The 24,540-nt window shown below is 43.7% G+C and overlaps 1 pseudogene; it reads right to left on the reverse strand.

The window, feature by feature from the left end:
• Positions 1–19,194: 19,194 nt before the first annotated feature.
• On the reverse strand, positions 19,195–24,540 carry LOC124699587 (annotated as a pseudogene).

Genomic DNA, 24,540 nt, shown 5'->3' on the forward strand with positions numbered 1-24,540 from the left:
TGGCTTCGTGCTCGACGCCGGCAAGCAGTCGAGGAAGAAATCGATGGCTAGAGAGATGCCGAGGGGAAATGGATGGTTGGATGAGATCAAGGAGGGCTCGGCGGTGCGTTCACCCCTATTTATAGGCGCGGGGAGCACGGAGGCTGCGACACGACGACGGCGACGGTGAAGAGGTGGCGGTCTCCGGAGAGTTCATCCGGGCGAAGATCTTTTGCTTATGGATAGGCTCGGACGCGAGAGACATAGGGAGTGGTTCCGGAAGCTTCTACGCGTCCGGGACATCCTTATCGTCGACGAGGATCGTGGCCTACCGGCACAAGCTCGCTCGTCGAGCTCGGAGACGACGACGACGCGAGTCTATTCTCTTCGCACGATTCTTGACGCACGCGAAACGGTATTTGGCCGTGGGCTGGACCGCACCTCGGGCTTTGATGGGCTGCTGCTTTGGGTTGGCTTCGGGCTGCTGCGGTCCAAGTAAGCCAGGTAGGTTTCCCTCCAATTCTCTTTTAAATTTACGTTTTGAATTCTGTTTTGTTTTCTATTTTACGGTTTGAATTCAAATTTGATTTCTGCTTTGTTTTGTAGGTTCAAAACTATTTGAATATCAATATCATTTTATGATAATACCCACTGCATTGTTTTGTTTTTAAACAACCATTTATAATGGATTAACTTTAGTTCTTAAAAAGCACAAGTTAAAATTCAAATAGATATGAATTTTAGGGTTCAATTCAATACTTTAAATTTAGGAATCAATTCTGTTTTAAAAGATCTAAAATTGATAACATGTGAATGGTGAACATATTATATTTTGCAAGTGCTTAACCATATTGATTATTCACATAAAAAATTAATTATGGCTAGGGTTTAACAAAGGGTAAAGGAAATGGGATTGGTTCATGATTTTATGTGAGTGATTATTTCTAGGGTTTAAGAAAATGGTTGGATAACTTTATGATTATGATTCTTGCTTAGCACTTCTAGTTTGGATGTGTACTTGTGATCTATGATACATAAGTTAGGGAACACTATTTTAGGTGGATTGGATCCTATGTGAAGAGGTTTAGGGTTTTGATAATGCTTCACTAATTTAAGTATAAATAGGCATGAGACATGGCAGGGTTCTACTTATAATCCAAAGGGATACTTGGATTGGTATTTAAATGTGGTCTAGGATTTTAGTAGTGATTACCAAGGTGATACACAACTAGGATTAGAATATAAGCATAAGCTAGGTTATGCTAAATTGGCTAGGGTTACTCCTCCATACAAGGCATGAGGATTTGTCCGGGGTTAACTACTAGGGATATACTTATTATTTTATGTGATAGATGAGATCTAGTGATCATATGATTTAACTTATCATTTATATCTACAAGGTATAATCATGCATTAGACAAGATCCACTCATTACTCACTAATTCCCTCTTTACTATTCCTCTCATTACACTCATCCTAAATTCTTAGGGTTTATAATTAATACCAAGTTGTGATGATTATGGAATTGGTTTCCTAAGGTATTGCTATTGGAATAGGGTTCTCACCTCTAAGATCAAATATTGACTTGAACAACTAGGATTAGTACTTCTATAATATTCTTGTATGAACATGGCTATGGTTAGTATTATAACTTCTCTCACTTCTCAATGTCTTGGAATATCCTAAGATCCTACTCAAGAGATGATGATATGATCCTCTAAATATATGGTTTGCCTAGGGATTCTACCTTGCAATATTCTGTAGCTTGTTCTTCGGAAATCCGATAAACCTTCTTCTTGTGGTATGCCTCCACCTCCTAGCTTCTTCATCTTGATCCTAGCTAATTCATATGGAGTGGCTCTATGTGTTTGTTCACATGTATCATGCTACAAGATGAGCAAATGGATGAAGGGTGTGGCTCTATTTATAGGCTTGGGCAAGCTCTAGTATCATGACACATAGGTGGTGACTCTTGTGTTGGTTAGATGAGTAAGGTGCTTGGTTGTCATGCCCTCATCCATAGCAATCCTTTGAGCATGAGGTGGCATAACTTGGAAAGCAAGTCATGTAGATATTTTCATCACATGTGGCATGATCATTATCCTCTCATATGATTTATTTTTAGATAGCCAAGTGGCATTTGTTACTAAATATCTTGTGGATGGTTTTATTATTGTTGATGACTCACTATATCATATTGGGTTGAATTTATATTATAATATTGATCAAAAGATCAAGGTTGAAGGTTATTCCTCAAATTTGGATAGTTGGTGTTTGATTTCACCAAGGCATGATCATAAGTGTTTCAAAATATTCATAGTCAGTTTGATTCAAATAGTTTGAACTATAAATCGTAATGTAAATGGATTTAGTTTTATGATATTTCATATACTTAATAAGTTATGATTTAAATAAGAATGTGTGGCTTTTATGCACTTTAGACCTCGTGGTTTACCTTATTTGGTAATAAGTTTAGAAGTGAATTTATTTACACACAAAGGTAGTTGCTAACTTTTAAGTGTTAATAAGTTAGGCTTCGATTCTTAAAGAATGTGTTGTTGTAAATATAATTCCATTTGATCTAATCCATAGATCAAATCATCTCTACCCAAAACAAGGTTTTAACAAAGATCACAGTGAAGTTTATAGCGCTTGACTTGATGATCTACTTCAATTCCAGCAAGTCAAGTGAAACTTCAGTTACTGTGGTAAGTTTTATTTGAAGCGCGAAAATTCCCCAGATTTTCTATGCATGAATGCAATGCACACTTTGGTGTTCTCTTATTTTGTTGCCTCTAAACCTGGGATATTACAAGGAGGAGGTTACATCGATCCTGGGCTGTGAGCTGGCCCAGTTCCCCATAAAGTATCTGGGGCTGCAGCTAGCCCTAAGGCCTCTCACAAAAGCGGAGTGGCAACCCTTGCTGGACAAAGTGGTTAAGTGTGTGCACCGCTGGCAACGTGGCCTCATAAAGAAAGAAGGGAGGCTGGTCCTAGTCAACTCAGTTGTTTCGGCTAGGGCGGTGCACCAAATGGTGGTGGCCGAGGCCCCGGCTTGGCTCTTAGAGGAGATAAACAGATGGATGAGAGCTTTCTTTTGGACGGGCAAAGATACAGTGAACGGAGGCCAGTGTTTGGTGGCTTGGGAAAGCATCTGTAAACCTAAGGATGTGGGAGGGCTAGGCATCAAGTGCCTCAGGTTACAGGGGTTGGCCTCCGCGGGTGAGATGGTGCTTGGTTGAGGAGAACGGATCCCGATAGACCTTGGCAAGGCTTGCCGGGCTTAAGAGATAAGGAGGCTGAAGAGGTTTTTAGGAGCCTATCGAGCTTTAACATTGGAGATGGCCGCAAAACCCTTTTTTGGCGCGACCGGTGGATCAATGGTTTCACGGCAGAAGAGCTTGCACCCGAGGTGTGCGCTAAAGTCCGGACGAGGCGCAAAAACACGAGATCGGTGGCGGAGGCTATGGAGAACAATCGGTGGGCTGAATGACATTACATAAGAGCTATCTCGTGATGGGAGGAGCGCGAGTGCATCCGAGCTGTGGGAAGCGGTGGATACGGTGGAGGGGACGCTTCGAGGCCGGACCTTATTTCATGGAAAGGTTCGGCATCGGGAGAGTATTCCTCCAAGAGTACGTATGAGATGCTTTGCATGGGGAGCACAAGTTGGAGTATGTGCTCTCCCGTTTGGAAGTCCTTTGCACCGGCAAAATGCAAGATCTTTGCATGGTTAGCCCTCAGGTATAGGCTCTGGACCTCTGATCGGAGAGCGAGGTTTGGCCTCCGGGAGAATCCGGACCCATGCTTCACATGTCTACGGGAGGAGGATAAGGTGGACCACATACTCACACGGTGCCCATATGCGAGACGAGTCCGGTTCGAGGTGCTTCGCGATGCTACTCTTAACATACGGGAGCCGGGTTTGGAGTCGAACTTGGAAAGGTGGTGGACGGAGGCCAGGAAAAGAGTGCGGAAGCTTGATAGGAAGAGGTTCGACTCCATGGTCATCATCACTTGCTTGGACCCTATGGAAGCGGCGGAACGCGCGAGTGTTCGGGAATGCTCGAGAGCGAGAAGAACCCCATGCGAGGTGTTGGAGGCTATTAGAGAGGAGTTCCAGCTGTGGGAGATAGCAAGGAGAGGAGGGAGTTCACAGATAGCGCGAGAGTAGGCTTTAGTACGTTGGTGAGGAGGAGAAAAGTGTGAGTGTGTCTAGAAACTGATGTCTGTATCAATTCCTATCTTGTAATTGTTGCTCTCTCTTCTATAAAGATAAGGCACGCTTTCCGCGTGCTCTCGAAAAAAAAAACAATCTTGGATGCATCAGGGCAAGCCCAGTGAGCTCTGCCCCTAATGACAATAAAAACTACTTTAAAAATAAACTATTTTTTCCGGGGGACTAAATCAAAAAAAATGTAGGAAGTGTGAAGCTCGAGTTTGTGCTCCCAAACTTACATGAAAATATCTTTCATGGTGAACTACAATGGTTTGCTCTATGCTAAATTTACAACAATTTAAGTGCCTACAAGAATAAGAGGGTAATGGTTCAAGCGAGTTTTTTTTTGGGTTTTCTAGTAAGTAAAAAATGTGTACCTGAAATTTCCTATATATAAGCTATGACGACCCGTATGATACAAGTGTCAAAATAGTATCTTCCATTACGCCTTGGTGTCGACTTTTATGCAAATGTTAAATATGAGGAGGTATACGAAGAAAGGCAGAACCGGGTATATTGAGTTTCCATTAACATGAGTCAGTGAATAAGCATTGTGTCTTCACAGACAGATAATACTTTGGTGTACGACATTTAAGTGTTTAATGAGGACCACCGGTTGCGAGCCTATGCGACCCTACTAAAACGATAGTATTTATTTTACTACTGCAACATGAGCGGATTTTTCCAGGTATATAAATTGATATTGCATCCGCTCACTGATCCATAATAAATGTCAAGATTTTAGTTTTAAATTAGCCAGAGTAGATGTTTTTATTGCCTCCATGTTTAACATAGTAGTGTGGTGTAAAAGCTACTTAAGATTATCGTGTCCCCGCAAAATGGAAAACCGTGGTAAACAACTAGTTGTTACTTGTCTCTGCCTAATTTTTATTTTGGCAACTGCCTTACCTACTTGGGGAGTTCCAAAAGTGGCAAAGGCATGAGTTTTGTGATGGCATGCGGCAGCAAGCTGGGCAACAGAGACGCCGGGCCACGCTGAAAAAGAGACGGAGGGATGCAACGGGGGGCAGGCGCACACGGGCGCCACAGAGAATTCCAGCTTTTGGTCTGCGTCACGGATCTTGCAGATGCAAAATTATTATGCAGTTGCTACGGCCAAATCTTTTTTTGGTTCTTGTACTCTCCCCCACTATTTATTTTAGATGCTCATTATGCTTACGCGTACACAGAGGAACTATACCCTCTGAATTCACTCTCACTCTCTGTGTAGCGTGTACCGTGTACGTGTGCGCCGCAGGGCCAGCGGCACTTGATGCCAAGGCAGTATTGTTACGCGTCACTGGTGAAAGGGCAATCAAGTAGGTCCACCTAGGCTGACATTAGGCGCACTCTCTGGAGTCTCTAATTGGGTGTTGCTTAAAACGACATGTTTGATTGCAGCCAATTAACTAGCTCACTAACTAGGGTCTCTGAATTTTGTGAACTCGGAATATAGATGTATGATTTATATGACATGCCATCTTAAATTCTAGCATCATATTAACGGACTCAACTTGAGAATATGTAGAAGAATCTGCAATAGAGTTTGTTTGGCTCCACCACAGGCGATTTTGTCCGAGCGAAATATGTCCATGTCATACTTTACTGAAACAAAGAAGAAAAAATTTACAATACAACACACCAAACTAGCAAAAAGCATGAGGAAAAACAAACAAAAAATTGTTGAACGTCCATATAAAAACTAGTCAAGCTTGCACATATAAAGTGAATATTCACATGTCCCGTTGATCAAAGAGATGGGAACTTGAAACCTCAAATGAATTGTGATCAAAACTTCAAGACCACGGGATGATGTAATGAAGAAACCCGGATTGGCGCAAAACTTCACGATCACCATCGTCCAACCACCGCCAAGTTAGGCCGGAGAGTGCTAGACATAGTCGGTCGGATCGAGACGAGTCGATCCATGGGACCAACCCACCATGGGCTCCTAGGTGTCGATCGTGGTGACCACATCAGGACGAGATGATCAAGATAGAGCCAAACAAGTGAAAAGTGTTAAAAGATGTATTTAATTCTATGTTTTTTTATGAGAAACAACTATTGGTTGGATGGTTGGAGGGTATTTGTAGCTCTGCTTAACCGTAGTGTTTTGCCTGCTATTTGTTTCGTTAAAACAATATTTTTGAAGTGACATGGAGCCGATGTGTACGTGGTGATGTGCATGTGCATGTGAGCTTATACCGTACATGATGTCTCTACAAGTGTTATTAAATTTTTATTGCATTTATTTGAAATTTAGTTGAAAATATGATCCTAGAAAAACCATCCAATTTTACTCGAACTGTTTAAACTGGCAAGCTAAACATACCGGCGAGAGAGCGAAGATGATAATCCCTCTAATCCAAATTACTTGTTGCATAGTATTTATGATTAGAGGGAGTACTATATGTATTTGAGGTGTTCCTCTCGTAGAAACGGTATGCTTTGTGCCTAAATTAAAAACAGCATGCTTTGTAGGGTACATCCAGTGGTTCTCAAGAGACGACTCGGATCACACCATATGTACTCACTCACGTTTTAAATGAACTTTGATGCAGGTGAATGAAAAAAAGGGAAGGAAATAGAAACGAGTGAAAGAAAGGAAAGAAAAAGAAAAGGAAGAGAGAGGTGTCTTTTGGGGTGGCGATGAGATGACGGGGAGATAGATTCTGTTGAGGAGTACGTACAGCCGCTGCTGCGCCACAGCTTCAGGCTCCATGTCGTCACTCGCGCGCGCCTGCCCACTCTCTTTTCCCTTGTCGTGTTTCGATCTCGCTTGCTTTCTCGCCTGTGAAAAGAAGATCGTCGACAAAGTGTTTGGGAAGAAAAAGAACGATGGGCGACAAGCGAGACGTGCGCACCTGGCCGCCTCGCCAACGGCAGGCAGCGGTCGAACCGGAAATTGGACGCGGGGCAGCTCGAGAGCCAAAGGTCTGGATCTGATTAGTACAGTATACAGTGCACAATTCAGACTGTAAAATTCGGTTTTGCTAGATCTCTGTCTGAGATTTAGTCAGCGACGTAAGAAAAGAGCTAGCACACTTCAAAGAAAAATGCAACTTGGGGCATCTATGTTGCATTTTTCTCTAAACGGCAGCTGCACTTTTGTCGGATGACGGCGCCGTATCGGACGTTTGGGAAGATGTGTTTTGTTCGTGTCGCGTTTGGGGGACGTCGCTCCCCAGCCGCGTCTCCCAAACGCCGCCCCCAAATTTTTTTAAACAATAAAATACACTTTTTTTATTTTTTTGCATTTTTATTTCAATAGAGAGAAGAAACATTTCACAAACTAATACATAATTCACAATATGGTTTACACAAACTAATACATAATTCGGAACATGGTTTACACAAACTAATACATAATTCCGACGGCGTTGCAGGCGACGACGAGCGTGCAGCTTTGCCGCGGCCACGACCTCGGCCTCGGCCTCCGCCTCTACCAGACATGGCGTCGACTCTTGAGATGGTGGCGGCTAGGGTTGGGGAGAGAGGCTCTAGGGTTTGTGTGTGAGGGACGATGAGAGAGATCCTTTTTATAGGCCGGAGGGAGGCGGGGGAGCGGTGGCGCTCATTAACGCCGGCACGCAGAGCTAGGCGCGACGGAAACGCTTCGCTGCACCTCTGCGGGAACTGCACCGTCGCTGCACGCTAATAACTTCCGTCGCGAGGTATGCGACGGTTAGGTTAAACTTCAATGTGCCGCTGACGCGTCGGTCCCGCCACTCCTCGCCTCGCTTTTCGTTATGTCCGGCGTGCCCGGAGCGTCCCCTGTGTAGCAGGGACGGGCTTGGGGCACCGGACACCGTATCGGGTCGCGCCGGACAAAAAGAGGCTGTGAGGCACGCGACTAGGACGTTTTTTGGTCCGACGCATCCCAAATCCCTTTGGGGGACGCTTTGGGGGACGCGCTCTAAGAAATCTTAGTCAGCTAAGACTTAGGATAAATCCTATAAAATTTATCATATTTTATTAATTTTATGTAGCTTAGCATACAAAGGGTCTCTGATACGTCCCAAACGTATCAATAATTTCTTATGTTCAATGCTACTTTTATGATGATACTCGTATGTTTTATACACACTTTATGTCATTATTATGCATTTTTCGGCACTAACCTATTGACGAGATGCCGAAGAGCTGTTTTTGGTTTCAGAAATCCTACAAAGGAAATATTCTCGGAATTGGACGAAATCAACGCTCAGGGTCTTATTTTTCCACGAAGCTTCCAGAAGACCGGAGGGGATACGAAGAGGGGCCACGAGGGCCCGTACCCATAGGCCGGCGAGGCCAGGGAGGGGCCCGCGCCGCCCTATGGTGTGGGTCCCTCGCGCCGCCTCCAACCCTACCCTTCCGCCTACTTAAAGCCTTCGTTGCGAAAACCCCAGCACCGAGAGCCACGATACGGAAAACCTTCCAGAGACGCCGCCGCCGCCAATCCCATCTCGGGGGATTCAGGAGATCGCCTCCGGCACCCTGCCGGAGAGGGGAATCATCTCCCGGAGGACTCTTCATCACCATGATCGCCTCCGGATTGATGTGTGAGTAGTTCACCCCTGGACTATGGGTCCATATCAGTAGCTAGATGGTTGTCTTCTCCTCATTGTGCTATCATGTTAGATCTTGTGAGCTGCCTATCATGATCAAGATCATCTATTTGTAATGCTACATGTTGTGTTTGTTGGGATCCGATGAATATGGAATACTATGTCAAGTTGATTATCAATCTATCATATATGTGTTGTTTATGTTCTTGCATGCTCTCCGTTGCTAGTAGAGGCTCTAGCCAAGTTGATACTTATAACTCCAAGAGGGAGTATTTATGCTCGATAGTGGGTTCATGCCTCCATTGAATGCAGGACGGTGACGAGAAAGTTCTAAGGTTGTGGATGTGCTGTTGCCACTAGGGATAAAACATCAATGCTTTGTCTAACGATATTTGTGTTGATTACATTACGCACCATACTTAATGCAATTATCTGTTGTTTGCGACTTAATACTGGAAGGGGTTCTGATGATAACCTGAAGGTGGACTTTTTAGGCATAGATGCATGCTGGATAGTGGTCTATGTACTTTATCGTAATGCCCTGATTAAATCTCATAGTAATCATCGTGATATATGTATGTGCATTGTTATGACTTCTTTATTTGTCAATTGCCCAACTGTAATTTGTTCACCCAACATGCTATTTATCTTATGGGAGAGACACCACTAGTGAACTGTGGACCCCGGTCCATTCTTTACATCTGAAATACAATCTACTGCAATACTTGTTCTTTATTGTTCTTCGCAAACAAACATCATCTTCCACACTATACATCTAATCCTTTGTTTACAACAAGCCGGTGAGATTGACAACCTCACTGTTACGTTGGGGCAAAGTACTTTGATTGTGTTGTGCAGGTTCCACGTTGGCGCCGGAATCCCTGGTGTTGCGCCACACTACACTCCGTCACCAACGACCTTCACGTGTTCCTTGACTCCTACTGGTTCGATAACCTTGGTTTCTTACTGAGGGAAAACTTGCTGCTGTACGCATTACATCTTCCTCTTGGGGTTCCCAACGGACGTGTGTCTTGCACGCTATCAGTCTCCCATTGAGATTTCACACTCTTGTAGGATACGTAGTTAACTACGATCATATTTCCATTCAGAATTTCTTGAGACTTGCAAAACTTGTTTTCTCTTTTTCTTTCAAAAAAAAGTTGCTCTTTCGAAGCATGTTTCTATATGTCTGGTCTCTAGACCGGAAACTACGCCCGCACATATACTAGTTGTAAGAAGCTCACATTATCACCATCAATGCCTAATATGGTGACACCCTCCCCCCCCCCCGCCGCCCTCCCCTCCCTCCGCAACTTCTTCCACTAGAAGAGGCGAAGCTGGCGAGGAGATTCTTCAGTCAAACGAGTCAAAATAAAGGTAGGTTGGAGAGAATGAGTCCGGGTACACCAGATCTGCAACTTTGAGGGTTGTGAATAGCTTTCATTATTGATGGTGGAGGTTAGTGAGTGTGTGGGAAATCTGCATGTTGCAAGGCGTGTCTCGACACACTGCAAGTGTGTATGGATTTTGTTTTGTACCGATGAGTAACATGTTATGTTTTAAGTGGGGGGTTTTCTAATGCTTTTTATATATTATGTTGCATGTGTTTGTTTTTTTATGTTGCACATGGTGACACGTCTACAATTTTATTTTCACACCCAATTTTGTTTTCTGCAGTGGCATGGTTTTATGTTGCAATCAATAGTGTTCACACCCAAATTTGTTGAACATGGTGACATTATTGTTGCAATCAATAGTGTTCACACCCAATTTTGTTTTCAGAGGCATTGTTGCAGCGACTTCAAATGATTTTTGTGGGACCACTGAGAGATTTTTTATGTGTACTGCAAACAAACAAAACCGCTGCAAATAAGAGTTTGAAGTTGCGGAAGACTCTAATCCACATTTTTAATGTTGCGATGACTTCAAACATTTTTATGGGACCATGGCGAGATTTTTTACGGGCATCGCAATCGAACAAAAATGGTGCAAACAAGATTTTTATGTTGCGGATGACTCTGATCCACGTTTGTAAGTAGAACAGACTGTGAGTTTGTGAAAAAGGTGGTTGATTTCCCAAGTTGCAACCGGATGACATCCAGCGCTGGCCACACCTGAACAGATAATTACAAGTATGATGTAAACTTAAAAGAACGTCTGCGTTAGTCTTCTTTTTATCACATGGTAGCCCAATTCTGCACTGGGATCGTGCTACTGCTACCCATCCTTGGAGCTCCCAACAGAAACGATGGGGGACATATCAGACAAGAGAGAACGTATCCTTGGAGATCCCAACAGAAACGATGGGGGACATATCAGACAAGCTAGAGAGAGCGTACGCAGCGAGAGCGGCGGTGCGCGGCGGCAGCGGCGCTCAGCTGATGCGAAGAAACCCAAGATATATTCCGCCCTCGTCGATCCGTGGGCTACTGCCCATTGTTTTGCAGTCGATTGATGAGCACGCGTCCTCGTCACTCGAGTCGCCATCGCGGCCACCTCCGCCAGCTTCTTCTTTTCCAGCTGCCTGCTTCCGTCCACGTCGCCGTTGCTCCAGCTGCTTTCGTTTGTTTTTCTCAATTAGGAGGGAAAAGAAGCCAAATGGTGAAAGGAGGAAACGATGGGCGACGAGGAGACCGTGTACTTGGCCGCCCGTCCCACGGCACCGGCGGATTGGAAGCTAACCAGCTTAGCTTTAATTTTTGTTAATTTTGTCACTGTCCAAGCTGTGTGCTTAGTAAAATATTTGAGGAGGTGGTCATCATGGTTTAGTGAGCAAGTGATCGCTTTGTTTAATTGCGAGTCCACGTCGTAAGCTCGATGACATGTTGCTAACTGTCAAAAACACTCAAGTTCAAGTCTAGTGTCTAGGCCCAGGATGAAAAAGAACAAAGAACAAAATAATAGGTAAGCTTTCTCGTAGCTGAGATCAGGAAATTTCTCTGTCCACTCAGCATTAGAATACTCTGGAATATGTTTTAATTTGTGTCACGTCGGTTAATTGATTACCAACAGTAACAGTACATGATAAACGAGTGTTATGCCACTCGTTCGGTATATGTCAAAAATATGGCGCAGCGACCTGTCATGACGAAACATCGACAACAATCTCGCAACCAAGGAATGGTCTTATTCCTATGGATGGCTAGTCGACTAGTCGTGGACCTTCTACATGAACTATAACATCGTAGCCACTTGCCGCCAGTTAATTAAACCTTGGAGCGCGTCGTAAGAGCACTAGAGAATATGATAGTAGCTGAAATTAACCTTGAATCGGCGAAACATTTCTCCCTATGCTCCCAATTTTCCATTTACTTCCACGAACGAAAAGCAGGAGCAATTAGCATTCGCAGATTCCACACCCACAGCTCAGAATTAGAATAGTTTTGTCTTCATGCAAGCAAGAAATAGATTTTTTTTTCTCTGTGTCGAAGAGTTTGCTCGCTTTACTTTATGGAGCTTTCTCGGAGCTGGCATTGGAATATTTTTCGGTCCACTCAGCATTAGATTACTCCAAAATATGTTTTCATTTGCGTCACGTCGGTCAATTAATTATCAACAGTAATGGTACATGATAAACGAGTGTTATGTCACTCGTTTGGTATATGTAAAAAATATGGCACATCGACCAAGTCATTACGAAACATCGACAAAATGTTCGCAAGGGGAATGGTCGTATTGTGTTGTCGGTTCCATTAAACCTTAGAGCGCGTCGTAAGAGCAGTAGAGAATATGTCAAGCTGAAATCAACTGCGAATCAGTGAAGCATATTTCTCCATGTCTCCTTTTTGCAATTTACTTTCAAGGTTAAAGAGTAAGACGAGTTACCACTGGCACCTTCTACACTATCAGTACACAATAAGATACTCCCCCCCGCGCGAAAAAATGTCACGGATTTATCTAAATTTAGATATATCTATACATTAGATAATGTCTAGATATATTCAAATTTAGATTAATCTATTTTGCAACAGCAGGAGAAAGATTTATTTCACTTTGCCGAAGAGGTTTGTTTGCTTTCTTCATGGAGGTTTCGAGGAATACCAAGTAGGTGTGTCGATACACTCTGGGTACTGATGAAGAAGGTAAGCAACTCTCAAGAGAAGGTTGTGTTTGTGTCACTAATCATCACTGGGAGGCAAAAAAAATAAACTCTGAGTACGTTGACCTGCGCTGTCTTGGGTTAGGGTTGTGGTAGTGAGGCAGCTAGTTCCTAGGAGTGACACGGCTTTGTTTCTCTGTGCCTCGTCTCCTTACCATTGCGCCTGGAGGTTGGCCAAGACAAGCCTTCGTTTTGTGGTGTTTAGAGGTGTGTTGTAGGCTGTTATGCATGGTGTGTAGCTTGAGGGGGCCTGCGTGGAGTCATCGTCATTCGTGGCTTGTATCGTGTTCATTGTTTCCAATCTTAATGCAGAAGACGTGCAACTTGCATGTGCTTGAAAAAAAATCACGTAGCTTGAATGGATTTTTGCTCTCAAGTCTCACCAGTTCAAGAAAGGCACATGTACCGAAGGTAGGGCAGGCAGGCATGTGGAAATATAATGTATCTTTTGAGTCCTTTGCTTCTTTTTGCCACAGAACAAATGCAAACTGTTAAAGTAAATGATTTTTTTTGATAAAAGAGAAATACCATATCAAGATAATAACAAGTACACCCTACACAATGGTGAAGGGCGGAAATAATTTGAGGTATGCCGAACTCTAAAAACAATTAGGGGCAAAGAACAAAATAGTCCAGAAACATAATGATATATATGATCCAAACACAATCACTCATACAATAAAATAGAAACATATTTGATTATAATTAAAACCTACAAACATATCAACAATCTCAGCTCAATTGCAGAGCTTTACCTTTCTAAAAAAATCTTTTGCAATTTTATGGAGCAAGAATTTTGAATATCTCTCGGTCGGTTATCAACTCGGTCTTGATGAAATTTCTCTCCAAGAAATCGATTTTAATTGTTATCTTCGCCACTGTTAAAAGCAACGCCAACTCAACAAGGTGATAATAACATTGGAGAAACATGATGTGCCTTTAAAAAAAAAATCTCTTAAGTCTCAAAGTCTCCACGTATCAATGATAAATAAATATATAAAGGTTGTCTTACTATGATCAGTTTGAGCCCGCCCGTCAGGGGACTTGGCATGGCATCATAAGCAGACATTATATATGCTGAGCTGTAAGAATGGCCCGCGCCTGCCAGCGCCCAGGAGCCATTTCTTCCCCAATCCCTTCATCTTCTACCAGCTCTGCCTCTGCGGGTCTAGCAGTTACCTAACGCTCGCCCATGTCCTACATGCGCCATTCTTGCTTGACAAATTGCGCCGTTGTGCTTCCATCTTAGGGCATCTTCAGCGGACCGACGCATTTCGAACGTCCGAAATGCCCGTTTGCGTCGGTCCACGGACGCGATATGGCCAGGGGGATCATTTGCGTCTGGGGTACCTCCAGCAGTGCGGACGTATTTTCTAACCGGGGACAGCGTTAAACTCACTAATGGCGTTTTACGTCCCGCCGAGGACTGCCGCCAGCGATTAACTGTTCCCGCGCGACGACGATCGTTCCCGCGCGTGCCCAATACATAGGCAAGTTTCGCCGGCGTTTCGCGCGCGCGGAAAACGCCCTGCGCGCCAACGCCGTTTCCAGCCCCGCCGTGGCTATATATGGTGGACACCGGCGGGGGCGACGGGAACACCTCACCCTACCATCCATCCATGGCCGACCAAATTAGTTGGGGGCACGTTGTTCACATGTGCCGCTAGCTCCATCCGGAGGAGGTAGCCGCCGCCGGCATTGAGGCCCAGCAGCTGGACCTGGAGGCGGCGGCGGCGGAGGCGGAGGTTGCGGAGGCGGCAGAGCGCGCGGAAGGGCGCCTCGCGGCGACCAGGGCGGAGATCGCCAACGCCATGGCCGAGCTCGCGGAGGCGCGGGAGGCCATCGCGGCCCCTCCGGCGGACGCCGTCATCCACAACATCACGGACGACGATGACCCCCCCCGCCACCGTGCCCGGCCGCGCCGAGTGCGCCGGCGACCGGCGGGTTCCGCTCGCGTCCTTCGAGTCCCCGGGCCGGGACGCCCGGCGCCGTCGAGGCTTGAGGTGGCGGAGGAGGAAGCCCACAGCTATGCGATGGCCATGGCTCGGGGGTTAATGTGCTCCGACCTGAACTCGCTCCAGCGTAGGGGCTCTTCTCCCGCGCGGGTCGAGCAGGAGAACCGGGAGCCCGCTTCATCGCCGACGTGGCGGCGATCCAGGCGGCGGCCCAGGCGAACGAGGACGCGGCGGCGGTCCAGGCGGCGGCGGAGGAGGAGGAGGCCCAGGCGGCGGCGGCTACCCAGGTGGCGTTGGCCCAGGCGGAGGCCCTGTGGGACAGCTACCTGGCCGAGACCCTCGAACGGCGCAGGACGAGATGTCCGTTCGCCGGCGTGCGCGACTCGCGTGCGCGAAGCGCTCCCGCTTCGACTACGGCGCCAGCCCTTCCGGCGACCTGTAGTAGGCCGCGTGACTGCGAGTAACCGAGGCCGGTGTAGGCCGCGCGGCGGCGAGTAGGTACGGCTATTGTAGTTTTTGGCCAATCAATAGTAAAGAAAAAATCTTTTGCTTACCTACTCACTGCCGACCGGGCACGGATGCACCCAACGCGGATAGTTTCCGCGACCGCCGAGTGTCCGCGGAAACGCAAATCCCGGTTACTTTGCATCGTCCTACTGGAGGTGGTGCCAGACGCATTTCCGATCACGACGGACCGTTTCCGTCGCGCCGGTTGAGATGCCCTTATCCCCTTCCACGCGTTCGTACTCTCCCCTGAAACCCAGCTCCTCCTAAGCAGTAAGCACTGCGCGCGGAGAACACAAACGGCGTTCGGTTCGCGCCGCCGTCGGCATCGACCTCCTCCCCGTCGCCGTAGCCGTCGCCGTCGCCGGGACCAACCACCGTGCTCCCGAGCTCTGCCACGTCCAGGCGATCTTTTCTGCCGAACTTCTCGTCCCATTGCAATCAGCACCCGTCGTCGTCACTCACGTCGCTCTCTCCCGCCACCTCCGTTTCTCCTTTTTCGCTGCTTGCTTCCATACGCGTCGCTGTTGCCGTATAGCTGCTTTCGTATGCTGATTTGCGAAATGGTAAAAAGCGGAAAAGATGGGCGCGCGACGGGGAGACCGTGCACCTGGCCGCCCCTCCCACGGCACCGGCTTAGTTAATTAGCTTATGTTTTCTGTCCAAGCTGTTCTTGATAAAATACTTAGGGAGCCGATTTGAGGTTCAGTGAGCTCATGGGTTCTTTAATCCTCAGTCGACGTCGCAAGCTCCATGATCTGTAGCTACCTGTCAAAACCACTGAAATTCAAGTTCAGATTTAGGGTAAAAACAAGTTCTAAGCTCTATGAGCAGAGACTTAGGAAAAGTTCTGTTTAGCGCTAGCTAGCGTACCGAATAATATGTTTAGTTGTGTACTTGTGTCATGTCAGTTGTTACGAACCAACAGTAACGGTACTAGATAAGAGAGTGTTATGTCACTCGTTCGAGATGCGTCCAATATGTGGTGCCGCGACTTGTCTTGACCAAACACGGCACATATATGTACGAGCAGTGGTACGAGCGTTAATGGGTGTTATGTCACTTAATTAAGTACAAACAGTTAGACAGTCAAATATGGTGCAGCGAGCTGTCATGACGAAATACTGCATATATATGTACATATTCGAATATATGTTTCATATTGTGCTATCATGCCAGTTAAACAGTTAACTAATTACCAAACAGTAACGGTGCAACACAAAAGGAGTGTTGTGTCACTTGTTCGAAATATGGCAAATATATGGTGCAGCGACTTGTCATGACGAAACACTGCATATATATATATGTACATATTTGAGAATATGTTTAATGTACTATCATGTCAGTTAATCAGCTAATTAATTACCAACAGTAACGGTACTACATAAAAGGAGTGTTGTGTCACTCGTTCGAAATATGTCAAATATATGGTGCAACGACTTGTCATGAGAAAACACCGACAACAATCTCGCAACAAAGGCATGGACGGTACGTAACTTGGCTTGGACCTTCCACATGATGCTGAACTGCAACATATTAACCACTTGTCATCGTTTCATGAAACCTAGGAGCGGGTGATAACAGTAGTAGAGAATATGACAGCTGAAGTTAACTGTGAATCGGTGAGGCTTCTCCCTATCCTTGTTTCCCATTTACATTCTCACGATTAGAGCAAAGATGAATTAACATTCTCAGATTCTACATGGTCAACTCGGAAAAAGATTTTTTTTTTCTTTTTGCAACAAAAGAAAAGTTCTTGTACTGAACAGGTTTAATCGCTTTCCTTCATGGAGTGTCGGAGAAGACCAAATATCTGTGTTCATAAGAAGCTATAACCTAAGTAAGCCAAGAAACTCCAAAGAGAAAACCAAGTTTGTGTCACTAATTAGAGAGGTAGATACTCAAAAGATCATCATCGCCGTATTTAAGATGAATGGGGTTGCACGCACCGGTCCAAGAATGGCACACTGTAGCTAGGCCAATTCGTACCTGAAAATGTTAAGATGTTATATATCTAGGCTATGCTAAGGGAGGGTGCTGTATCTCTAAGAAATCTGCCTCTGCATTTGGGTCTTTTTGCCACCGAACATTTAAAGCAAGGGGAGGCATCAGGCTTTCCCTGGATGAAGAAGCAAGGGGAGGGCATTGCGGAGGTGGCAATTTGGCTCATAGGAGCAAATGCTCTCATTATATAAAATAATTAAAAAACAATTTTAAAAATGTTAAAAATTCTGATATAAATTTGTTGGTGTACATCTTGACATTCTATGTTAGTGCACAAATTTTCGTGGAGAAACAACATTTTATATGGCGTGTACAAAAAAGACAAAAAAATATCCTGTACGTAGTCGTGTTATAGCATCAAAACTTGTCTTTTTTACAGGAGCCACAATTATTTTTAGTGTTTTTTAAAAACTTGTGTACCAACATAAAATGTTTAGATGTACATGTAAAAATTTAGTTTAGAATTTTTTAACACTTTGAAATGTGGATTCACATAATGGGAGCATATGCTCCTATGAGCCAAAGTGCATTTCCCAGGGCATTGCCATCTTCCCTCGCACTAATATTTGAGCCGAATGAATTCATACTGCAACGACGCTCTTGCAGAGTAAGTTTACAGATGACAACTAACTGCACGACATTTTTTTTAAGCAGAGGTATCAGTATCAACCCTGTCAACTTTGGCAAAACTTCACAATTCTTCCCGCTAAGTTTGGCGCACAAAATGCATCAGTTTTGGATCCACTTCTGTAGCATTCTGCAGAATATGAAACGGTATTTCGCACATGATGTGGAAAAGGGTTCCTACACTCCCAGCATGGTTCGAAATCTTGTGCCAAAAGGAATCTTGAAATGTGACTTCGATATGATGTCTAGCCTAGCTAGACACGGCCACCATAGCTGCAGTGGCCGAGAGGATCTAAGGTTGATGCTGAATTGCTGCCTTGATTTGACAATCACCCTACTCATCCCACCATGTTCACAACAAAAATGCTAAGCAGAGCACCTGCCTTGAATTAACCAAACAAGTATTTTTCTAAATGATTATCATACGCAACAGGATTTCAAAATACTTAAGCGCAAAGGTTCCAACATATTCAACTATTGCTACACCCTACAACTAGACAGAAAGCGTACGTCTACCACAAATAATACATCCCCATGATGAAGCATGAGAGGGACATTTCAACCAAAAGTTAAGAGACGTTGCATCTAACAACCAATCAGAATGGACCTAGGTTTTGGGTGTCACACAAGGCAGACGTGCCCGCACAAGGCACCAACCTGAAATTGCAGAAGAATCAGAAATTCCAAGACAAAATATTGCTTCCAAACAGTCATGCATGCAACCGTTGAAGGTTAGGCAGTGTGCGAAAAGCAGAATTATTATTCGATGACTTGCTGCTCATTTATGACGTTGTCCACCTTTACCATCCCTTTATGACGCAAGTTCTATCAGACAAACCTTACTGGAGCTGTTGCCTATCTCATTTAGAAACATCAACAGACAACAGGCTACGCCTACGAGATTACTTATGATCAGATGAAGACATGATAAGCCCACATCTTTTGGTGAGAAGTTTTACCAAGTAAGCATAATTTCCCTCTTAGATTTTGATACAACCACTCTGCTCACAGAAAAAGGTGCTAAACTTGAATGGACAGCCCAAAAGAAGCAAAATGAACCCCAGTTTGTTAAAATGTGCTCCAAAAGACTCTTTTTGCAAACTCAACACTGCACTATCATACCTATATTGCCTACGTTTCTTTCCCTTCTGGACCCACCAGCCATGCATCCAACTCAATCGAATGTCTACGGGCCACACACAAAATAAATTCCAACGAAAGTCTTAGTTGCACTGGAAAATTCTCCACTTAGCTCATTAATCTCAAGCAGATAACTGTTGATCATCTGCTTCTTCCGGTGTAACTGTCAAAATCACAGATACATTGTTCGCCCTTTGCACAAGAACTTTGCATTGCCTTCCAACCTTGTCCCACATGATGTCAATAATCTGCAACGAACACTGTATTAACTCGTTTATAAAAAGAATAATCTGATCCTCTTGAAATGATATCTCAGAGTTCGATGTACAGAACACTGGAATGAAACCCCAGAAGCGCATGAAATGTTATATACAATAGGTACCAGAGAGAGAAATCATCTTTGGCTCATAGGTGTAGATGCTCCCGTTGTCAAAAAAGTATATTTCTAAATATCAAAAAATTTCAAAAAGAAATTCTGGGTGTACATCTTGACATTCTATGTTCGCACACTATGTTTCGCAAAGAAATGACATTTTTTATGGGCTGTGTAAAAGGAAAATTTTCGGTGATTCAAAATAGCTTTTTACGTGACATGTTTTTATCTTTTTTACGTAGGCCACAAAAAATGTCTTTTTTCCACAAACTTTTGTGAATGAACATAGAATGTCCAAATGTACATCCGGGATTTTTCTTCATAATTTTTCAACATTTTAGACTAAACTTAAAATGCATTTTTCTTAATAGGTGCATTTAGACCTATGAACCAAAACACCACCACTGTTCTAGCACCTGGCTTAAATCATTTTAGCATCATTACTTTAACTTCCGTAACATGGTATCACACGGAATCATTGCTACTTTCAAACAAGGAATATTGCAAGTGATAATTTTTTAAAAACCCACAACCAGAGGTTAGCCTAGTTACCTCTTTCACGCTTTCCACCGGTTTACCATCAAACTCAGTGACTACGTCCCCAGGAGCAAATCCTGCACGTTCAGCTGGGCATCCTGGTGTAACCTGGTTGTTCACTCATCTAGCGTCAGCATTGCCAAACTCATGCTAAAACATACCACAGAGTGACACTTCAGAAGAATAATTAGTCAGAACCAGCCGGAAACATAAAAAATAATGGGCATTGAACTGTGATAATTAGAATTTTACAACAAATTTTATTGTAGCACTGTAGTGGGGGATTCAAGAGTAAATCATCCAGGCTGCACAGTGCCTCGTCATACGAGACGAATTAAAAATAGCTTACCACTGAAACGAGGACACCTTTCCTTACATCTGGAAAAGAACTTGATCTTTCTTTAAGTTGTGCAATGATCGTTGGCTTAAGATCAAGCATTTTTAAACCAAGCCACGGATGGACAGCTCTCCTGCATAGCACATAAGAGAAATCTAAGTACCTGCTAAACATACTACGATATATTCCGAAACAACTAGGCTCACAAAGCAACATCATGTTGGATTTTAGTCAAATTTGCAACAGAGACAAAAAGACTGGAGATGATTGCATAGCTGAGTACAACATCATCAAAGCCTTTTTCCCAAGCAAGTTGGGGTAGGCTAAATATGAAACCCAACAGAAATGAAAGTAAGCTAAAACAAGAACGAGAAGGAAAAAGAGAGATTGCATAGCTGAGTATATTATCATAATCCTCTGTACCAGCCAGCATACTTCATCTTGAAATCCTATACTTGCAGGTGTTGTGCAGCTGTAATACTTCTGTAATCCAAAGAATCTATTTATAAACGTAAATGCACACAGCTTGCTACCAATCAACTAATTTCTTGTATATAAAGTGGAAATTCTACCATCATGCCACTTTATTTACCTCATAGAATGCCTAGTTTGGCAAAATAAATGTTCTATACTTCTAGTCACTCCGAATGTGCAGGTCATAGCCTAAAGTAAACAAAGAAATTTCCCAATGGGGGGCGAACTACAAAGCAATGTACAATAGTTAAATGCAACCGGCATTATACAACTGAGAAGTCATACCCATTTTTCTTGAAGTGCTCCATTATTTTCACAGTAGAGTCAATTGGTACTGCAAAGCCCAAACCATTACCAGATTTAGCTTTCAACACATTAACTCCAATGATCTCACCATCGAGGTTAGCAAGAGGGCCGCCAGAGTTTCCCTGTAGCTTGCAAATATGTCAACTGTTTGTTCTAGAGAAAATTAGAGAGCAAAACAGACCACATATGTTTGTATTAGGAACATATGAGGCTACATCGGCAACAATGAAAGGAACGGGCGCCTTGTTCTTTAGGATTAGTGTAAGAAGAAAGCAGGTACACAAAACAAGATGGCATTGGCAATGATCAGTTTTGGCAGGCTAAATCTTTCATACCAAAGTATCAAACTGCTTGTTGCGTACAAGAAAATATAACAACAAATCTATGGTTACCACCCAGAGTGAATAATAGATCAGAAAAGAAAGTTGAGTGTCGTAACAGAAGAAGGTAAATGACAGCTAAAAAGCTTAAGCTGCTACTTATAGTTTCAGATTTTGCTTGTTCTGTAATTTTTAACGTCTTCATAAAAACTGTTGGATGTATGGTCCTCACCCTTACATGGAGCTCTTAGGAATATCATTTCAACTCATGATTTTTCAGATCTACTGTACACGATCAAATATATATAATTATTGGCAAGATGTAACTGAAATTTCCCCTATTTGTGAAAAAAGGCTAAATGGATTAGCCTGCTATAGCCCGGCTATAGCCTTTCTTAGCTTCTGAAAATGTCGAGGCTAAATGAAATGGCCCGCTATTTTAAACTATGATATAATACTGCGCTAATGTTTCCACTTATTTAACTAATTCATATATATGCATGTTCACGTAGGAAGTATGAGATTTTACCACATTAATGGGACAATCTGTTTGTATGTACTCCTTTCGTATTCCTCCAAGACCAAGATCACTGCTTTTCCGGTCAACACAACTACAAGAAAGGGGTGAAAGTGGAACACTAAAGTCAACAAATAAATAGCAAGCATGGAATCAGAAGCGAACCAGTAGGTTAGGGTTTTAGTGAAATATTAACCTTACAATGCCAGCTGTAACTGTGTTCTGTAGGCAAAGAGGGGAACCCAAAGCAACAACCCATTCACCTGGTAGAATTTTAGATGACGATCCAAGCCTTGCAGCTGGTAAAGGTGTGCTGGATTTGATCTTCACAATAGCGATATCTGAGTGGCAGTCAGCATTTAGAACAACGCCTTCAAATTCACGGCCATCTTGTAAAGTCACTGTAACCTGTTACAGTTGACCCATTTCTGAGGTAAGAAAGATAATATCTAACAAACATGTATTGAAAGCTATTCTCCTGGATCAACCAAAATGCTGCTGGAACATTTTTAACAATGAGGAAGAGGATGCAAGAGTAACTAAAGGATGTACCTTAAGCACCACTACTGTTTGGTAATTTGTTAGAAAAGGGACATTATCTACTCCTTAGTTCACTCGAATATTACCACTACTGCTGCAGTATTATACTGTGGCTTTCACTCGAATTTTGGTCCCATGCTAAAGCCTAGAATTTCAACCCTACTACTTAGTTCCACTATCTTGGCTGGTTTATAACTTGAAAGAATTGTAAAGGACTAAGGACATTCCGTTGAACCATGCATAGAGCACCCAAACATTTACTGAGTAAATTCACAAGCACATAGAGTACCCAAACATTCACATGTGTAAATTTTGCCAATTTCGTTTACATCCAAGAAACAGCATTCACCCAGGAGCAGCTGAGCAGGTTCTCCTGTAAAGACTTTGAGATTCCAACATTTGGAAAATCAACGACTCATATTCAAGCATGATAATAGTTTTATTTGATGAAGATAAACTCCTACAGATACTGTCGGCCTGTAATGAGTAACTCAAAATAAACACCGAGAGATACTGGTAGTGCCAAATTAATAACCTTTCCACTTAGGACTGCTTTCGTGCTTTCAGTATCTGGAACAAGATGGGCGCATGTCAATATCGTTCCATCTGGATCTATGATAGTTCCTGATCCAACGCGCTTAGTTTGCGCCCATTGAGTTTCTACAAGAAATAGTTGCAGATTTACTAAAATAGCTAGTGAAACAGGTAATAAGTTTGACAACATCTACTGCGTTACATTCACACCTTGCACAAAAGAAATGTTCACAACAGAGGGAGCAACTGCAGCTGCAGCCTCGGCAATTGAATTCCTGCTTAGACATCTCGAATGATCTGAGTTTCCACCAGAACCTTGGTTGCTCAGGTTAGCGGGTGGAACCAATGCAGATGCAAAGGAAATTAATATAGGAAACCTCCCTGTAAAATATTTGAACACCGTAAGATAATTTGAAAAGTAATCTCTTATTAAATAACAATATACATAGGAAATTATTGGGCGAAGCATAGTGCTAAATGGGCACGTTGCTATAATGTATGTATATGGGTTTGCACATAGTGTTCTAATGTCCACATGCATCCGCCCTGCCAAAACTGTTCATCAACTGGATCGTTAAATTACACCTCAACTTGATTTAACTAGTCGTTCAGAACAAATGCACACATGTTACTATCCTGATTGCGCACTCTCAACAAATTCTCACATTAATCTGGTAGAAAAGGACAACAACTAAATTCTAGTCACATTGTTTTAGACACAGTTGTGTGCCGAGATAGAATTTGTTCCAAGAGAAGTTCTTAAACTTTCGCAGCTAAATACTTCAATCTTGGTCACTTAATTCTTTAATGAATAACTAAATGTACTTTATCATTTCAAAGAACAATGTGCAGGTCTATATGGGTACTACTAATACAAGCATTAGTTTCTGTTGGGATACTAATCACCTACACTCTTCTCGCTATTGCAATTCCCAAAGAATGGCTCCGCCTACTGCTATATCTCTCCACAACCTAAAGCGATTCCTTTTCCTCTATCTCCTCAATGCCAAATTGCCAAGCTTCACTCTTTTTTTCTGGAAATTTAATAATCATCAGCAAGGATGACATTGTAGGATTTTTTTTTTGTAAACGTTGTTTCACTCTTTCAATATTTATGTGTTGCGAAAAATAGCTAATTTGAAACAAAATCAAAGAAAATCGTGTGAATGCCGCATAAACAACAGGTTGCCGGCTCCAATATCGAAGCTCCCCGCATGACACCACAGCGCACTTGAGACGCTAATCATCGGTAATGGAGAATTAGTGACACGAACTGCTCGAACGTAGGTGGACAACCGCGAGCTAGACCGGGCAAACGAATCGAACCTTGCCACGGGGAGAAGAGGGGGTTGCTGGAGAGGAGTCCCGTGGATGCGGTGGACAGGAGGTGGCGGAGCGGCGTGGAGGCGGACACGGTGACGGCCGTGGTGGGGTCGCGGCGGTCGAGGAGGCCGCCCGCTCCCGCTGCGGAGGCGCCGGCGCCGGCGGCGAGGAGGAGGGTGGCGCGGCGCGGGTTCCGGAACAT

Source organism: Lolium rigidum, chromosome 3 (genome assembly GCF_022539505.1).
Source record: "Lolium rigidum isolate FL_2022 chromosome 3, APGP_CSIRO_Lrig_0.1, whole genome shotgun sequence".
Lineage (NCBI taxonomy): Eukaryota > Viridiplantae > Streptophyta > Magnoliopsida > Poales > Poaceae > Lolium > Lolium rigidum.